This window comes from Equus przewalskii, chromosome 2, assembly GCF_037783145.1.
Source record: "Equus przewalskii isolate Varuska chromosome 2, EquPr2, whole genome shotgun sequence".
NCBI classification, from domain to species: Eukaryota; Metazoa; Chordata; class Mammalia; order Perissodactyla; family Equidae; genus Equus; species Equus przewalskii.
This window is the reverse complement of record NC_091832.1, coordinates 65847374-65864050: the sequence shown is the minus strand read 5'-3', so window position 1 is coordinate 65864050 and position 16677 is coordinate 65847374. Positions and strand designations below refer to the sequence as shown.

General features: G+C 35.4%; 1 protein-coding gene across 10 annotated transcripts in view; it reads left to right on the top strand.

Annotated features, from left to right (window-relative positions):
- Positions 1-16677, top strand: part of CLCN3 (chloride voltage-gated channel 3) — an 86570-nt gene that overhangs the window by 36227 nt on the left and 33666 nt on the right. The gene's annotated exons all lie outside the window — the stretch shown is intronic.

Below are 16677 nucleotides of genomic sequence, written 5' to 3'. Positions count from 1 at the left end.
ATAGTTTGTAAAAACTGGAAAAGCAGCTAGCATTTGTGTAAATCTTTTGGCAGTCACTGCCTGGGTCTTCTTAAAACTGATTACATGTTAATTAAACTGCCCTTGTTTCATTTTTCTTAAACTGATTATTCTAAAAATAGACTGGTTGGCAATTGTTGTTCTAGAAAAAAAATTGAACCTCAAGAAACATCTTTTAGCTAGATGACTTCATTTATGAGCCACATTAGTTTGAATTACTGCATGATATTATAAACTCATTTTATGGTTTAACTCAAACTTTTATTTATGAAGTAAATAAGGAGGTCATGATTTTCCTGAGCATATTTAGCCTGTTTTATTTAAAATATAGTCTGTATTCTGATAACACTTTTTTTAGTATTAATTTCCATTATAATTAAAAAATGTTAATATATTCAACAAATATTTATTGGTTGCATTGTCTGGTAGACACTATTTTAGGCTCTGAACAGTTGTAACATTATATATCCTGTAGTATTCTGTTGTTAGTAAAAGCTTTTCAGATTTTGAAAGAAACTATATGAAGATCCTGTTACATATGTTGTTCTTTCTCTTTGAGAGTTTCCCTCTTATATATACATGTAGAAATTTTAGAACATTTGGGAAAATATCTAAAAGCATAGAGAAGAAGATAAAAATTTCTTATAATCTTACCACTCTGAGGTTTTTGTGGTGGGTTTTTTTTTTTTTTGTCCCAATTCTTAATGTGTTTCATAAGCTCTCCTTTTTCCTGTGTTCCCATCATCCCTTTTCTGGTAAGGATTTCTTTAAACAGGAAGCAATGTAAATGAATGGTGACTGTTCAAATATCACAGTATTTGCTAATCAGTAATTAAACTAAACCAAGACAAACTGTGTTTTGTCTGAGCTATTACAACATCAGTTTGTTGATGCTAATAAACCGGGAGACCTGGGCTTGGAAAATTTTAATTCCCAGTGTTAGGCTTGGCAGTCTTTGACAGAACTTACTTATGGCCTCCATCTCTGTATAAATCTGCAAATAATAAGAAATAAGCTAAAGCTTATGTGAGAGTAGGCGTGGTTGCTGGTATGGTTAAAGATAATAGCTTTTTGTTTCTATTATGTTTTAATAAATAGTCCTTTGGGAATCTTACTTAAGGGCTAAATCAGTCCCACTCTTCGCAGCTCAAATTGGTTCCTTATTTCTTGATGAAACTTAATTAATATAAGCCAATGTTACTTGAAAGTAACATTGTGTCTTTGTAGTACAGATCAGTCAGTTATTAAGCTTACTGTACTATACTGTAGAATCCCTGTATCTGTGGGAAGAGGTGGTTTTCCATAATTTATGACCTACTGTAGCCATGGGTCAACACAAAGGAACTGGAGATGTGGAGACAAGCAACTAACATAAGTCAAGAAAACTGAATCAGCTTCTCTGTGAGGACAAAATTACAATGACTAGAAATCTCTCTTCAGGCTGCTAGAGAAAAGGCAGATAATCAAAGTATAAAATTATAAAAGAGATCAATAAGGTAAAGATGAATCTGTTTACTAAATCTCTGAGTGCTAGAGTTAGGGATTGCCTTTGTGGAGGCAAATTAAGTTTGTTAATACTACTTTTCAAGGTGAGATGGTAAATTAAGCTTCCTATTTAAGTGAATAATATAGAAACTGGAAATGTAAGTAGATTAAAAATAGAATTAGTTAATATATTGTTGATAGATTAGAATTAAGATGACATTTTAGAAATAGCCATCTTTTGGGGTAAATTTCCTGTATGGAAGTTAAGTTCTTCCATGAAATGTCTCTTCCATTTTTATGAGGAAGACAAAAAAACTTAGTTTATTTGTATTGGTAGTTTTATATTTTGACTTTCTTCTTCATTTATTCATGAAGTTTAAGTAGTTTAGGGGGTTGAAATCTTTTCTTCTACCAGATCCTTATAGTAGATTTGGTCTTTTGGCCTTGAGCCTCCATTTACTCCATGAAGGACCTGTAAATATTACTTGAATGTTAATTGTTTCATTCAAAGTACTTATTGAGCTCTTGTATATATAAAGCCCTGCTAGGTGCTGTGGAGAATGAGAGTGGTAGTAACAGTAATGTTAATAATAGCTAATCTTTAGTGTAGAATATACTGTTTGCCAGATACTGTTGTAAGTGCTTTAGTTGTAAGAGTTCATTTATGTGTAACGAGTCATTTTAATCCTCATCACAGACTTGTGAAGTAGGTACTGTTATAATCTCCATTTTCCTCTTGACAAAACTGAGGTAAATAGATATTAAAAGTCAGGCTTCGATCCAGATTATTTGGCTCATACTCTTACTCATGCAGACATGTCTACTGCTTCTCAATATGTATATCCCTGTAATAACTAAGCATTTTGAGTCTGGTGGGGGCATAAGAAGGCTTCCCAAGTTTAAACAAAGAAGCAAAACCCCTAGAAGTTAATAAATTTCTAGCAAATGGTATAGACTGCATGTTCTGTGGGACTTAGGGGAGGAAAAGATCAGTCTGCTTTTGACAAGTGTTATCAAAGTAGGCCAGGTCTTCAGGTACACAAGGGAATTTGATAAGGCGTTCCTGGGGGAGAGGATAGAATGAGTCCTTGCTCTGATGGGAGTAAATGCCTACTATATTGTTCCCTGGTTAGTTTTGTTACATCAGTGGGTCAGTAAAGGGGGTAGTATAGAAAGGTGGAAGGTAGAAGAGTACCAGGTCCTAGACAAACTTGAATGCCAGACTGATGATGGTTTTAAAGCACAGAAAATGTGGCCTTCCTGTTGAAATAAAAGATTGAGATCTTATTCTTTTAAGTTTCTTCCTGAAATCATTTCTTTACATTCATTAGCTCAAAGAGATATTTAAGTAAAGCTTTTTTGTTCCTATTATAGTAGATGAATTTGTTCGTTTTTATTCCCTCCTAAAAATATCAGTAGTTAGCATTTTTTTTGCAAATTATTTGGGAATTCAGGTGTTAGATGATGATATTATTGCCATAGGGACATTCTTTAGGCTCTTTGTAAAATGATTTTAGGATTCAGGTCCTTGTTGTATTTCTATTATCTCTAATCTTTTAGCCAACTAAAAAATTAAATATCTTCTTACAAATTAATTCATCTAAGTGTCTGTAAATTAAAAGAACAAATAAGGATTCTTTATTTGATGTTAGAAACGCTTTGTATTCTAAAACAATAGTATAAAACAAAGCTTGTCTTTAAGTTTATTTTGCCCGCAGTATCTGAATTTAAAATCTTCAATAAGATCTGGTTCATATTATGATCTCTAGCTCTATTTTCTAAAAATAACTGACACTTTACTGTGATTAATTTTATACCATCTCATGGCTTGTTGTAAGTCAGAGATGCTTTGTGTATCAAGATTTCAAAATGTGAGCTGATCTGCTGCTGCATATATTAGGTTTATAATTTTGGCTGTTTTCCCAGCATTGAGGTCTCTGCTTTGTGCCTACACAAGATCACAGGAGATTGGTGGGTTAAATTATATTTTAAAGTTTTGTTTTTGTCTTTTAATAAACATATGTTTAATTTGTAATTTTAAGTAGTCCTTTACAGCCTTAATTAGGTAAAAAAATAGATTTACTTTAGTTTCTGTCAATTTATTCTTCTTGCTAGTTAAGAGAGCAAATTTCGTAAATCTTTTTATTCGTGTAATATTCAAATCATTTTATATGCAGAGATAATAAATGAACATGGAATATGTTTCCAATTATACAGATTTCTTAGTATCCACTTTATCCTCTCTACCCAAGGATGTGGCTTTTTATGTTGGGGTGGCAGTAGAACAGAGAATAAAACAGTGAATTGGCTAATGGACTCAGTGTTGCTACTGACTGTTGTATATCTTTGGTCCACTTCTTTGGGACTCAGTTTTAATTTCCAAGTCTTTGCATTGTAAATAGATGGCAGTTAAATATGACCGTGGATTATAGAGCAAATTTAAAGAGCATATACTTCATTTATCCAGCAGATATTTAATTGACCACCCACTAAGTACTAGGCACTGTGCTTGCCATTACCTTTTTAATGTTTCGTCCGGGAGTCTGCCAACATTCTGGAACTTCCCCTATCAACTTACAGCATTTACTTTCCCCTCCCTCAGCAGGATGACCATTTCTTATCAGTAAGGTCACAGAGGGAGGAAAAAAATACATTGGGGTCCAGACTTCCTTCTCTTAATATACAGAAGAAACTGGGTAGTCAGGGAATGTGTAGAATTTTGGATTTCTGTCTGCGTTCTTCCATAATTGAAAACAAAGTGATGTGTGTTTTATATGTGTGGTAGGACAGTAATTTGCATTATGAGCTTAAATGGCAAGGATCACTGCTTTCACTTCTTTTGAGATTGACCCCAGAGGTAGTAAGTAACAGTCTTAGAAGAAATATGTACCTAATTTTTCATGTAAAACTATTATTTGAATATTCTCCTTTGAGAAGAGACTTAGGCTGCTGAAGATGTGTGACTGTAGAATTTACTAATAAGTTCAGTTTAAGGTGCAACAGTTAAGTACTTTTTTTAGCTCATCTCAACAAATATATATTGAGGGTTAGTGGGAGGGAATATAAAGGTTTTCATTTACGAGAAAGCACATAATTTCATTAATGTCTGTATTTCTCTAGGTCAGTGTTTGTCAAATTGCAGGTTTCAGCATGTTGATTATGAAATCACTTGAGTTGTGACCAGTATTTAAGAAAAAAGAAAGAGAGAAAATAGAAAGTAAAATATCAGAGTATATGCCAAATAGTAAATATGCTAAACTTGGGTAGGTATGAATCTGTAAACTGTGCCAGTGAGAAATGTTTCTTGCTGTGGGCCACAGCCAAAAAGGTTTGAAAACCAGTTTTTAAGTACACACCTAGGGGGTAATTAGCTCTCCCTGGGGTTAAAATGGGCTTCCTGTGGCCTAAAATGAGTCTGGAACAACCTGAGGATGAGAATGGGATATATTATTGTCGCAGACCTCTACTAAAGCATAGGGATGTGAGTGCTGGAAGCAGAGCAGTGCCTGTGACTACTACAGCAACATTGTAAGTAATATTGAACAGGGGATCTGGAACCAAAGGCAAAGAGGGATGATGATGGTGAAGGATAGGATTGTTTTAATTGTCTGAAAGCTGAGTGCGTGTCCACAAGTGTTTTGGGAGAGGGCACCACCTAACAGTTCCTAACATAGTTGGAGAGAAGAATGTCCACATAGCTTAAAACATATGAGCAAGCAAACCACGAAATTATTTTTTAGACAGTATTGCATAGTGGTAAGAAATGCCTTTGGAATTGAACTGGTTGTGTTTGAGTCCCTGTTCCACTAACTTGCTAGCTGTGTGATATTGGGCATATTTCTTAGCTCTCTGTGCCATGTTTTTCTTTTCTTTTCTTTCTTTTGCTGGGAAAGATTTGCCCTGAGCTAACACCTGTTGCCAGTCTTCCTCTCTTTTGTTTCTCCTCTCCCCAAAGCCTCAGTACATAGTTGTATATTGTAGTTGTATGTCCTTCTAGTTCTTCTAAGGAGTGAGCTGCCGCCACACCGTGGGTGCTGACAGACCGGTGGTGTGGTTCCGCACCTGGAAACCGAACCCAGGCTACCGAAGCAGGGTGCACCAAACTTTAACCACTAGGCCATCAGGGCTGGTTCCTGTGCCGTGTTTTTCTAATTTATAAAGTAGAGAGTAATACCTATCTCATGGGGTTTTGTGAGGACTAAATGAACTAATGTGTGTAAAGTGCTAAGAACAATGTCTGGCACACAGTAAGTACTCAATAAGTGTTAGTTGTTTTGTGGTTATTATTAGATATGAGATAGATAACAATGTCTGGCCTGTAGGTGGGAAAGATTATTTTAATTCTAATATAGTGTAGTTTACCTGATTTTTCTTTTGTCACTTGTGCTTTGGTGTTTTATCTGCAAAACCATTGCCAAACCCAAGGTCACAAGGATTTACTCCTATGTTTTCTTTTAAGAGTTTTATAGTTTTAGCCCTTACATTTAGGCCCATGATTCATTTTGAGTTAATTTTCATGTACGATGTGAGGGAGGGGTCCATCTTCATTCTTTTGCCTGTGGATAGCCAGTTGTCCCAGCATCATTTGTTGAAAAGACTGTTCTTTTTCCATTGGTGAAAATATTTATTTAAATAATAATGAACAATTTTAAATTTTATTTTCCTACAGATAATTTTGAAACTTTGGATCACAGATATTAGTAAATAACGAATTTTTGTTTACATAAGTATGCTTGAATTTTATAAAATTATCTGGGGAAAAAATAAACAAAGCCAAAACTCTTCTTATCAATAAAGTTGTTTTTGCAGGAACGCTTCAAGCAAGTTACAGATCATTGATTGGATAATTTTTCCTACTTGCTTAGGTTTTAGTGTTGGTGATACTTGAACTATGAAATATTGTTGGTGATATTTGAGTTATAAAATGTCCATTTTATGGAAAGGTTAGTCATTGACCATACATTTTAGAAGTTTGTGTATCCATGCCAAGTGTAATGAGTTAAGTTATATATTAAAAATCTGTAGGATCTTTGCTCAATACACAGTTGTAGAAGAACTCATTACTCAAATTTGTAACTCTCTTTTTCCCCATCTTTGTCATATTGTCGGTCTTTTGGTTAAGATTAATACCATATGTGTAATATAATACAGCCTGATGAAGTTTTAAATGCCGAAATATTTGAACAGAAACACTAGCTTGTGTTTATTGATTTCCTACTATTTGTCAGGATAATATTACTAGCTATTTTACGTGATTTATCTCCAGTCCACACAGAATACTCTAAAAGTGTATGAGAAAAGCCAGGTACCTCTAAGAGGTTAGTAATTGACTTATGCTAGATCACATAGCTAATAGGTGGCAGAGCTAGAATTTGACTCTAGGTCCTTCTGACCTCAGAGTGCATTAAGGTCATGGAATTTCTCTACTAGCTCACTCGGAAAAGAAAGTGATCTTTTTTCCAGTCTTTTTTGTTGCTGTTTTTCAGCCATTAGGTAGAAGAGTAGTCACTGGTGTCTGAGGTCTGGCATTGTAGTCAGACCTCCAGAAAAGTTTTTGATTTTTTTTTCTTGTCTTAAATTTAGGAGCTGATACTTTCAGGTCATACTTTCTTACAATCCAGGATCTGGTGATCTCTAGGTAGCAGGAACTATCCTATGTCCCTTTGAAGTTCAGTTGTTAAAATTAATAGGCTTCTCCTGTCTATCACTCTGTCCAAGATTTATATTTCCAGTAGATGGAGTTTGATTAGTCTAACTTGGATTGGGTGCCTTTTTCTTAGCTGAGAGAGGAGCATACCTTGATTGACGCCCTTACCATATGAGATGAGGGATAGAAGTTTCCTCAAAATAATTGGGTTTTGTTACAGAACGAAGGGGAAAGGGCACGTGGGCAGAAACAACAAGGGTCCATTACACAAATAATAACCCTAATCTGGGAGAACAGTTACTGAATAATATGGTTATTTTAAGTTTGGAGGTATACTTGGTTATTATTGTTAAATATCTGGGCCTGAGGTTGGGAAAAAAGTTAAGAACAAGAAAAAGTTAAAATTTTAAAAATTAATTGGGAAAGAGGATGACTAAGTACACATATGTTCATTGAAAGTACTGTTTGTAATACAAACTAACCTAAAGGTCTGTTTAAATTATGGTATGCTCCAGCAAACATAGAAATGATGTGGATATGCATTTAATGATATGAAATGGTCTTTAGAAAGTGTGCTAAGTAATGAAAAACTTATACATAAGTGTGGCTAGTATGATCTTGTCTATATTTTTTGCTTATAGAAAATAGTAAAGGCTGAGGCCCATCTCCAATTAACTATTACAACTCTTGTTTACTCAATTCGCTCTCCTTTTTCCCCAGCAAACCTTATGTAGCTGTGTAGAATTGGTTCTTCATCTGTTCTTTTTTCAGTCCTTGGTTCATTTCAGAAACTCTAAGCCTCTTTACTTAAAGCCTTTTGATGCAGAAACCCATCGCTTACAACTCAAAGGTATTGCTTTTTAAAATTTTGCCTTTTCTATGGGTTTCAAAAGCCTCAATTTGGGGGCCAGCCCAGTGGCGCAGGGGTTAAGTTCGCACACTCTGCTTCTTGGCGGCCCGGGGTTCACCAGTTCGGATCCCGGATGCAGACATGGCACCATTTGGCAAAAGTCACGCTGTGGTAGGCATCTCACATAGAAAGTAGAGGAAGATGGGCATGGATGTTAGCTCAAGGCCAGTCTTCCTCAGCAAAAAGAGGAGGATTGGCAGTAGTTAGCTCAGGGCTAATCTTCCTCAAAAAAAAAAGCCTCAATTTGGAACTAAGAAGCCACAATACTGAATCTTGTTCCCTGTGTTCTGCTGTGTATTTCTTTTCCAGTGGCACTGGGTGTCTCACTAAATTGGTAGAGGGACGATGTGTGGAGAGGACAAGGAAATAGTGATGGGTAGGGAACCTTGATCAGTATTTCCTAAAGGTATTCTGGTACATTTCTACTACTGTCTTCACGGAGAAAGAAATGAGAGCTCCATATGCTTTGAGAAGTGGGAAGTCTGGGGTAAATCGTGTCATTTTGTGTTAATAAAATTCAGCTATAAGAAGAGCTTTTACTGAGGACAAAGAAAGGCATAATCAGGGAAGTGCAGCCTCACCACCTTTATTTCGCCCCCTAACTTTGTTGTCTTCTAGAGCTCCCCTCCAGAAATCAGCTTTAGGAAAGTCGTATTATAATTTCCTTAATTGACCAACCCTTGAAATATTATTTTAGGAAAGAAAGAGAGATGCACTTTATGTCTGAGAGAACTTTAATTTGTGCCTGTGGCATTATCTGCAAGATTCATGCTTCATTCATGCATAAGATGAAGTTGAGAGGTGAAGTTGGATAATGTGTAATGTTGCTTATGTAAGTTTATTAACATACATATATAATTTATTTGTATTCATCTCAGTTTTACATATGTAAGTTTAACTTTATACAAATCTAGGTTGCAGCGAACTGTTCACAAAGAAATGATACGTTAAGAATATTTAAAAACCATTGTTATTATTAGGAAACAGTACCTTCAAAATCACTCATAATGTGAGATATGTAGGCATTTCTATGATCCTATTAGAAGTGAATGTTCTCTACCCAGTTTAGAGTAGGATAGAAAACCTTTCTTTTTCTCCTTCTTTGTACTACACACATTTCCATGTTTGGCAGAACAAGTTATAAAAGAAAATATGTGAAGTGTCACACACACACACACTAAAGTAAAAGTTTGGATTCTTTTTTCTTTATAGCTAGCTGATTCTTGAATTTTATTTAGCAATCCATTTGCAATAACAGATTTTAAATTTAAAAAAATTACGTTCAATATGATATCTTTCAATTGTCAGTAATAACCTAGTACCATGAGTAAGAAACAGGATAAAAGGAGAGAGGTTAAAGCCAGATTGAAATGTCTGCCTTTCTCTTCCTGGAGATTCTATTTAATTATATTTATCAGAGCCAAAGAAATATTCTAAAAAGCTCTATCTTAGCATAAAGTTTTTATTTTATTTTCATACCAAAATCCGTCTTGGTTACTATCCAAGCCAGTTTGATAGTAAGAGTCACAAGAAGGACCCAAACTTCTTTTAGAAATAATTTAGAGGGGAAACAGTGAATCTCTATGTCTGTGGGCTCCCCTCAAAACAAGAAGCCCATTCACTGTTTCCACCTGTACAGTCATACGTCTCTTAATGACGGAGATACGTTCTGAGAAATGCGTCTAGGCGATTTCATCTCTTTGCGAACATCATAGAGTGTACTTATAACAAACCTGGATGGTATAGCCCACTACTGGACACACCTAGGCTATATGGTCCAGCCTATTGCTCCTAGGCAACAAACCTGTACAGCATGTTACTGTACTGACTACTGTAGGCAATTGTAACACAATGGTAAGTATTCGTGTGTCTAAACATAGAAAAGGTAGAGTAAAAGTACTGTGTAAAAGGTAAAAGATGGTGCACCTGTATAGGGCACTTACCGTCAATAGAGCTTGCAGGACTGGCAGTTGCTCTGGGTGAGTCAGTGAGTGAGTGGGGAGTGAACGTGAAGGCCTGGGACATCACTGTACACTACTGTAGACTTGATAAACACGGTATGCCTAGGCTACACTAAATTTATAAAAAATATTTTTATTTCTTCAACAATAAATTAACCTTAGCTTATTACAACTTTTTTATTTTATAAACTTAAATATTTTTAGTAATAGTACTTAGCTTAAAACACAAATACGTTATACAGCTATACAAAAATATTTTCTTTCTTTCTATCCTAATTCCGTAAGCTTTTTTCTATTAAAAAAAAATTTTTTTTTTCAATTTTTAAACTCTTTTGTTAAAAACTAAGACACACTAGGGCTGGCCCGGTGGTGCAGCAGTTAAGTTCGCATGTTCCGCTCTGGCGGCCCGGGGTTCACTGGTTCAGATCCTGGGTGCGGACATGGCACTGCTTGGCAAGCCATGCTGTGGTAGGTGTCCCACATATAAAGTAGAGGAAGATGGGCACGGATGTTAGCTCAAGGCCAGTCTTCCTCAGCAAAAAGAGGAAGATTGGCAGCAGATGTTAGCTCAGGACTTATCTTCCTCAAAAAAAAAATAAATAAAAATAAATAAAATAAAGAGCGAGTCAATTAAAAAAAAAAGCAAAACAAAAAACTAAGACACAAACTTGTTAACCTAGGCCTACACAGGCTCAGGATCATCACTGTCTTCTACCTCCATGTCTTGTCCCACTGGAAGGTCTTCAGGGGCAATAACAGGATGATAACAATGCCCTCTTCTGGAAGACCTCCTGAAGGACTTACCTGAGGCTATTCTTGAGGAGGTGTCAGTTTTTTAAGAAACATGTCCATGGTGGTTTGCTTGTTTCTTTTTTCATCATAGATTTGCTTATAAGCTGATAAATGAACCATGAACATTCCTGTCTGTTACGTACTGTAAATAATTGTATGTGCTATACTTTTATACGACTGGTAGTGTAGTAGGTTTGTTTACACCCACGTCACTGCAAACATGCGAGTGATGCATTGCAGTACGATGTCATGTCAGCTGTGATGTCACTAGATGACAGGAATTTTTCAATTCCATTATGATCTTACGGGACCACCGTCATAGATGCAGTCCGATGTTGACCAAAATGTCATTATGTGGCACATGACTGTACTTTTTTCAAACACCGTTGCTGTGTCTGATAGAATAGTCATGAGGGCACAGACTGAACTTCAGTCTGTTGGGGGCACAAACTGCTGGCTAATTCCCACTTGAACGTGCAATGGCAGCCCCAGAAATTCCAAGGGACACAACATAAAAACGACAAAATACCAAACATTGGTCCACAGGGTCTTGTGATTTAAACAGTTTGAATCCTTTACTTGTGGTTTTCAGATACTTTGACTTACTGTATAGTTTTGTAAATTAGATGTCAGAGTAGTTTCTATGGAATAATTATTTGAAAGTCACCGAAGGCAAGACACATAGCTAATGTAAGTGTTTATTGTGGTGTTGTACCTTTTGCTCCCTCAAAAATGAGTACGGTAGTCTCTACTTTTCTTCTTCCTGGTTTATAAGTTTGTTGGAGGAATACATGCTTCATTTGCTTATTATCTTCATGGTGCAGAAAATTCTTATCATGGAGCTGGTGACATATTGTGTGGATGCATGTTAGCTAAGTGGTATAGAAATTTTTCTTTTTCTTTTTCGCATAGAAGAGTAATAATTAAAATCAGTAGTCCATGTCTCTTCAGCTCCACCCAGATAAGGGCAACATAGGGGGAAAAAGTATGAAGTTTGCAAAAATATCATAGTAGACTTTTCAAAAAGCATTTTCTTGCTGCCGGCCCCTTGGCTGAGGGGTTATGTTTGCGTGCTCTGCTTTGGCGGCCTGGGGTTTCACTGGTTCAGATCCTGGGCGCGGACATGGCACTACTCGTCAGGCCATGCTGAGGTGGTGTCCCACATGCTACAACTAGAAGGACCCACAACTAAAGTGTGTATCTATGTACTGGGGCGAGGGGGGACGTTGAGGAGAGAGAGCAGAAAGAAAAAAAAAGGTCAGCGACAGTTGTTAGCTCAGGTGCCAATCTTTAAAAAACAAAACAAAACAAAAATATTTTCTTTTAATTTCAGACTTACAGATGTTGAAAAACAGTGCAAATAATCCCATATACCTTCACCCAGATTCCTGAAATATTAAGAGTTTACCACATTTGTTCATTCTCTCTCTTGTTCTGTCTCTTGCTGTTATATATGCTATTCTCTGTGTAATACATAATATATACCAGTATGTATATATAGTGTGTGTATACACCAGATAGTTTTTTTCTGAACTGTTAAAGAGTAGGATGCAGACATAATGTACTTTTACCTATAAATACTTGAGTCTGTATTTCCTTATGAAAGGACATTCCGTTATGTATAGTCACAGTACTGTTTTCAAGATCAGAAAATTGACATTGATACAGTACTATTATCTGTTCTACAGACCGTTTTTAAATTTGCCAGGTTTACCACTATGTCCTTTAATATAGGAAAAAACCATTTTTTTCCTGGTCCAGGATCTAATAATCCAGAGCAGGTGTTACATTTAGTTATCATGTCTCTTTAGTCTCCTTTAATCTAGAGGAGTTCCTCAGTCATTCTTTGTCTTTCATGACTTTGACTTTTTTTCTTTTTTTTACAGTTTCCTATTGCAATGCTTTTTTTTTTTTTTTTTTTTTTTTTTGGGTGAGGGAAATTGACCCTAAGTTAACATCTGTTGCCAGTATTCTTCCTTTTTTTTTCTCCCCAAAGCCATGGTACATAGCTGTATATACTAGTTGTAGGTCATTCTGGTTCTTCTATGTGAGATGCCACCACAGCATGGCTTGATGAGCAGTGTGTAGATCTGCACCCAGGATCTGAACCAGTGAACTCTGGGCCACTGAAGCAGTGTGTGTGAACTTAACTGCTTGGCCATGGGGCCAGCCCCTTGACTTTGACGTTTTTGAAGAATGCAAGCCATTTATTTTGTAGAATTTCCCTCAGTTTGGGTTTATCTTGTTTTTCCTTGTAAGATTCAGTTTATGCATTTTGGGCCAGAGTACCACAGAAGTGATGCCATCATACCAGAAGGCCATAGAGGCTTTGACACTTCCCTCCAAAAACATTTTTTAAATTATCAGTTTTAATGTTATTGTATGGAAAGCAGAGTCAGAGATTCTCAAATTTGTCAAGATATTATAAATGTTCTTATATTTATTCTCCAGTTACCTTTTCTTAAGAAAATTTGTAGCCTTTCAGTTACCTTTTTACAAAGTGGAAATTACTGAGTAAAATCAGGATAGAGGGAAGAAGAAAGAGCTAGTGCACTTAAAGCTTTAAATATGAGGTTTAGAGTGTATGTTCTATATAAATGAACATGGGCTAGTGCAGGGATAGGGCCTTGAAACCCTTGGTCAAGAATGATATATTATTTATTCCTGGTGTACTGCTGCCAAAACATGGAAATCAATATACTACTCTCCTTTTAGAGGTTTTACACCTTTCCAAGGCAAACATTCAAATGTGTTACATAGGGAGATAAGAGAGAACCCTATTCTATCTGGTAGAAGTAAATAAACATTGTTTATTAGTACAATATTCGGTATTTATTAAAGTGTTTAAAATATTGACTTTTTCTTTATTAATTCTTGTTCCTGCTGCCTCTTTGAATTATTCAGAAACAGAGCTTGCAACGTACAGTATAGTCGATGTGGCTTATATCTTAATAATAATAAAATTAGTCCTTAGTCTTGGCATGGTGGCTCTTTGTGCATCTCTCCCTTCCTCCTCACCCTCCAATTGATTTAGGATTGTCTCTTACTCTAATCTAGGCAGTGTTTATATTGACAGATTCTAGCTTTGTCACATGATAGTTTTGTGAAATGACTTAACATTTATAATAGTTTCTTTATTTGTAAACAAAAGGGAACAAGTCGGTTTAAATCATCATACAGCAAGAGTAGTCTGGGAATTTTGCTCCATTCCTTAAAAGTCATAGAATAAAATAAACAGATTTCTTGTGTTTTATTTTTATAATGTTTGTTTAAACATGAGTATAGCGCGGGGCCGTCCCCATGGCCAAGTGGTTAAGTTCGCATGCTCCTCTTCGGTGGCCCAGGGTTTCTCTGGTTCAGATCCTGAGCGTCAACATGGCACTGCTCATCAAGCCATGCTGGGTTGGTGTCCCACATAACATGACCAGAGGCACTTACAACTAGAATATACAACTATGTACTGGGAGGCTTTGGGGAGAAGAAGAAAAAAAAAGAAAATTAGCAACAGATGTTAGCTCAGGTGCCAATCTTTAAAAAAAAAAAAAAAGAAAGACTTGGGTTAAAATCCTGGGTTCATCACGTACCCAGCTGGATGACCTGGGGAAATTTAGAAGAAAAAAAAATTAGTATAGTGCCACTCCTCAAATATCAATTAATTACATTTTCATTAAAATGACACACTTCTAGATTATTATTTTTGGCATAAAATCTGTATTACTGATACATAATTTGAAGATGTAATTTGTAATCACTTTTGCTAAAATCACCTGTTTGAAATTATGCACCAGCTTTTCTAAGTTTTTAGTGCTTTAGAAAAATTTCAAATTCTTCTTTGCTTATATGTCTTTATTATAAGGTACAGCATATATCATATAGATATTTAATATTTAAAGATGACTTGTCCAAAGTTACTTAGCTGTCCAGGACTAGAATCGGGGCCTTTTGGTAGCAGTTTGTTGCTTTTTTTCATTTATATAATGCTTAGATCCATTAGAATTTCTTTATTTTCATAGCCCTATTCACATCCCTATTAAAATATAGTGTGTGTTTACTTAGAAAAGTAATTTTCATTGTAATATGTATATCAATCTAGAAGGGTAAAGTAGAAAATGAAAGTTCATTACCTCTTTTTTCTAACAATTATACTTCCCAGTGGTAGCCATTATTAATGTGTTGTTTCATACCTGTTCATACTATTTTCTCTGTATTTAAGCATATATGTGAGCATAATATTTAAGCCAAAATAAATTTTACAAAATAATTTTCATATTAAATGTGCTGATCTGCCCTTGGCCTTTTTAAAACTGTATGTGTTGTAGCCAACTTTCTGTATCAGTATATGCTGATCTCCCTCGTTCTCTTTAACAACTGGATTATATTCCATTGCATAGATGTACATAATTTATTTAATTATCAATGGATGAGACATTTCTGCTGGTTTGACTTTTTCAGTATTACAAATAATGTTTCAGTGAAATCTTTTAGTCTTTGTGCAGTAGAAGCTTTATATTTTGATAGCTCTTTCCAAATTGCCCTTCAGAATGGTTGTATCATCTTTTCTTCCACTAACAGTGGAAGAACTCAAGTTCGATAATTTTCACTCTTAGATTACCATAAATGTTCCTTAGCCAGTCTGTTTTCTTTTTTCCAAGCTCTTTTTCTGGTAGTAATATAAACTATCTTTCACAGACAGTATTCACATCATATGTTTCTTTTTTCAGAAATAGATACAAAAATATCTAGCATCAAATGTCTAGCTGTAACTCTTATTTTGAAACCATAGCATTATTATTTTAAATTATAATTTAAAATTTATATTCTTTAGGAAGTTTTCTTAGATTAATCCCACCTAGTTTTAGAGACTACAGTCTTATAACAAAGTAAATATAAGTAACACAACTAAAATTGGTTTTGTAGCACTTCGATATTGGAACTTGGTTTTAAAATGTGTTTTGGATTGGGAACCCCAAACTTGCACCTTGAAGTTGGGGACAATATTTTTGTGTCTCCTATACTGTCTAGTATAGTGCCATTTATATAGAAAATTCTTAATGTTTGTGCTGTAGACTTTAAATCAGGGGCTGAGCCAAATCCTGCTCTTCCCCTGTTTTATAAATAAAATATTATTGAAACACAGCCATACTCATTCATTTATATATTGTCTGTGACTTTTTTGCGCTACTATGGCAGAGTTGAGTAGTTGTGACTATATAGCCTCCAAAGCCTAAAATAGTTACTCTCTGGCTCTTTTGCTGACCTCTTAGATTATGAACACTTTGGCGTGAATTTGTATTTGCTTTTTTTTGTAGAGCACATAGTAAGATGTTCTACCCACACTGTGCATAATTTATGGATTCGTGCAAGTATAACTGCAGGAAAAATTCCTAGAAGTAGACTTGCTGGGTTGAAGAGTGTCGTGTATTTTAAATTTTGGTAGCTTTGCCTTCCCAAAGGGGTTATACCAATTTATACTTAAACTAATAATTTTGTTGCAGGACCTCTTTCTCCATAACTTGGCCAACTCAGGACGTTAGCCAACTTTTTTATCTTTACCAATCTGGTAGAGGAAAGTGATATTGTGGGTTTGATTTACATTTCTTTTGTGTGTGTTAGATTGAACTTCTTTTCAAATTTGAGAGCCGTTTGCTTTTCTTTTCTGTGAGTTGTCTTTCAGTGCCCTTCCTAGTACCTTCTAGTCTGTTACATTCATATAAAGTCTGTAGTGAACACATGTCAAAGATTTATTTAACTCTAATAAGTTAACTAGCTTGATGACAAAGCTGATTCAGAGGAGGATGTGTGAGACTTAAATATATATAGTCAGTGAAAGAAGGAATTTTCTTACAGGGCAAAAACAAACAAAA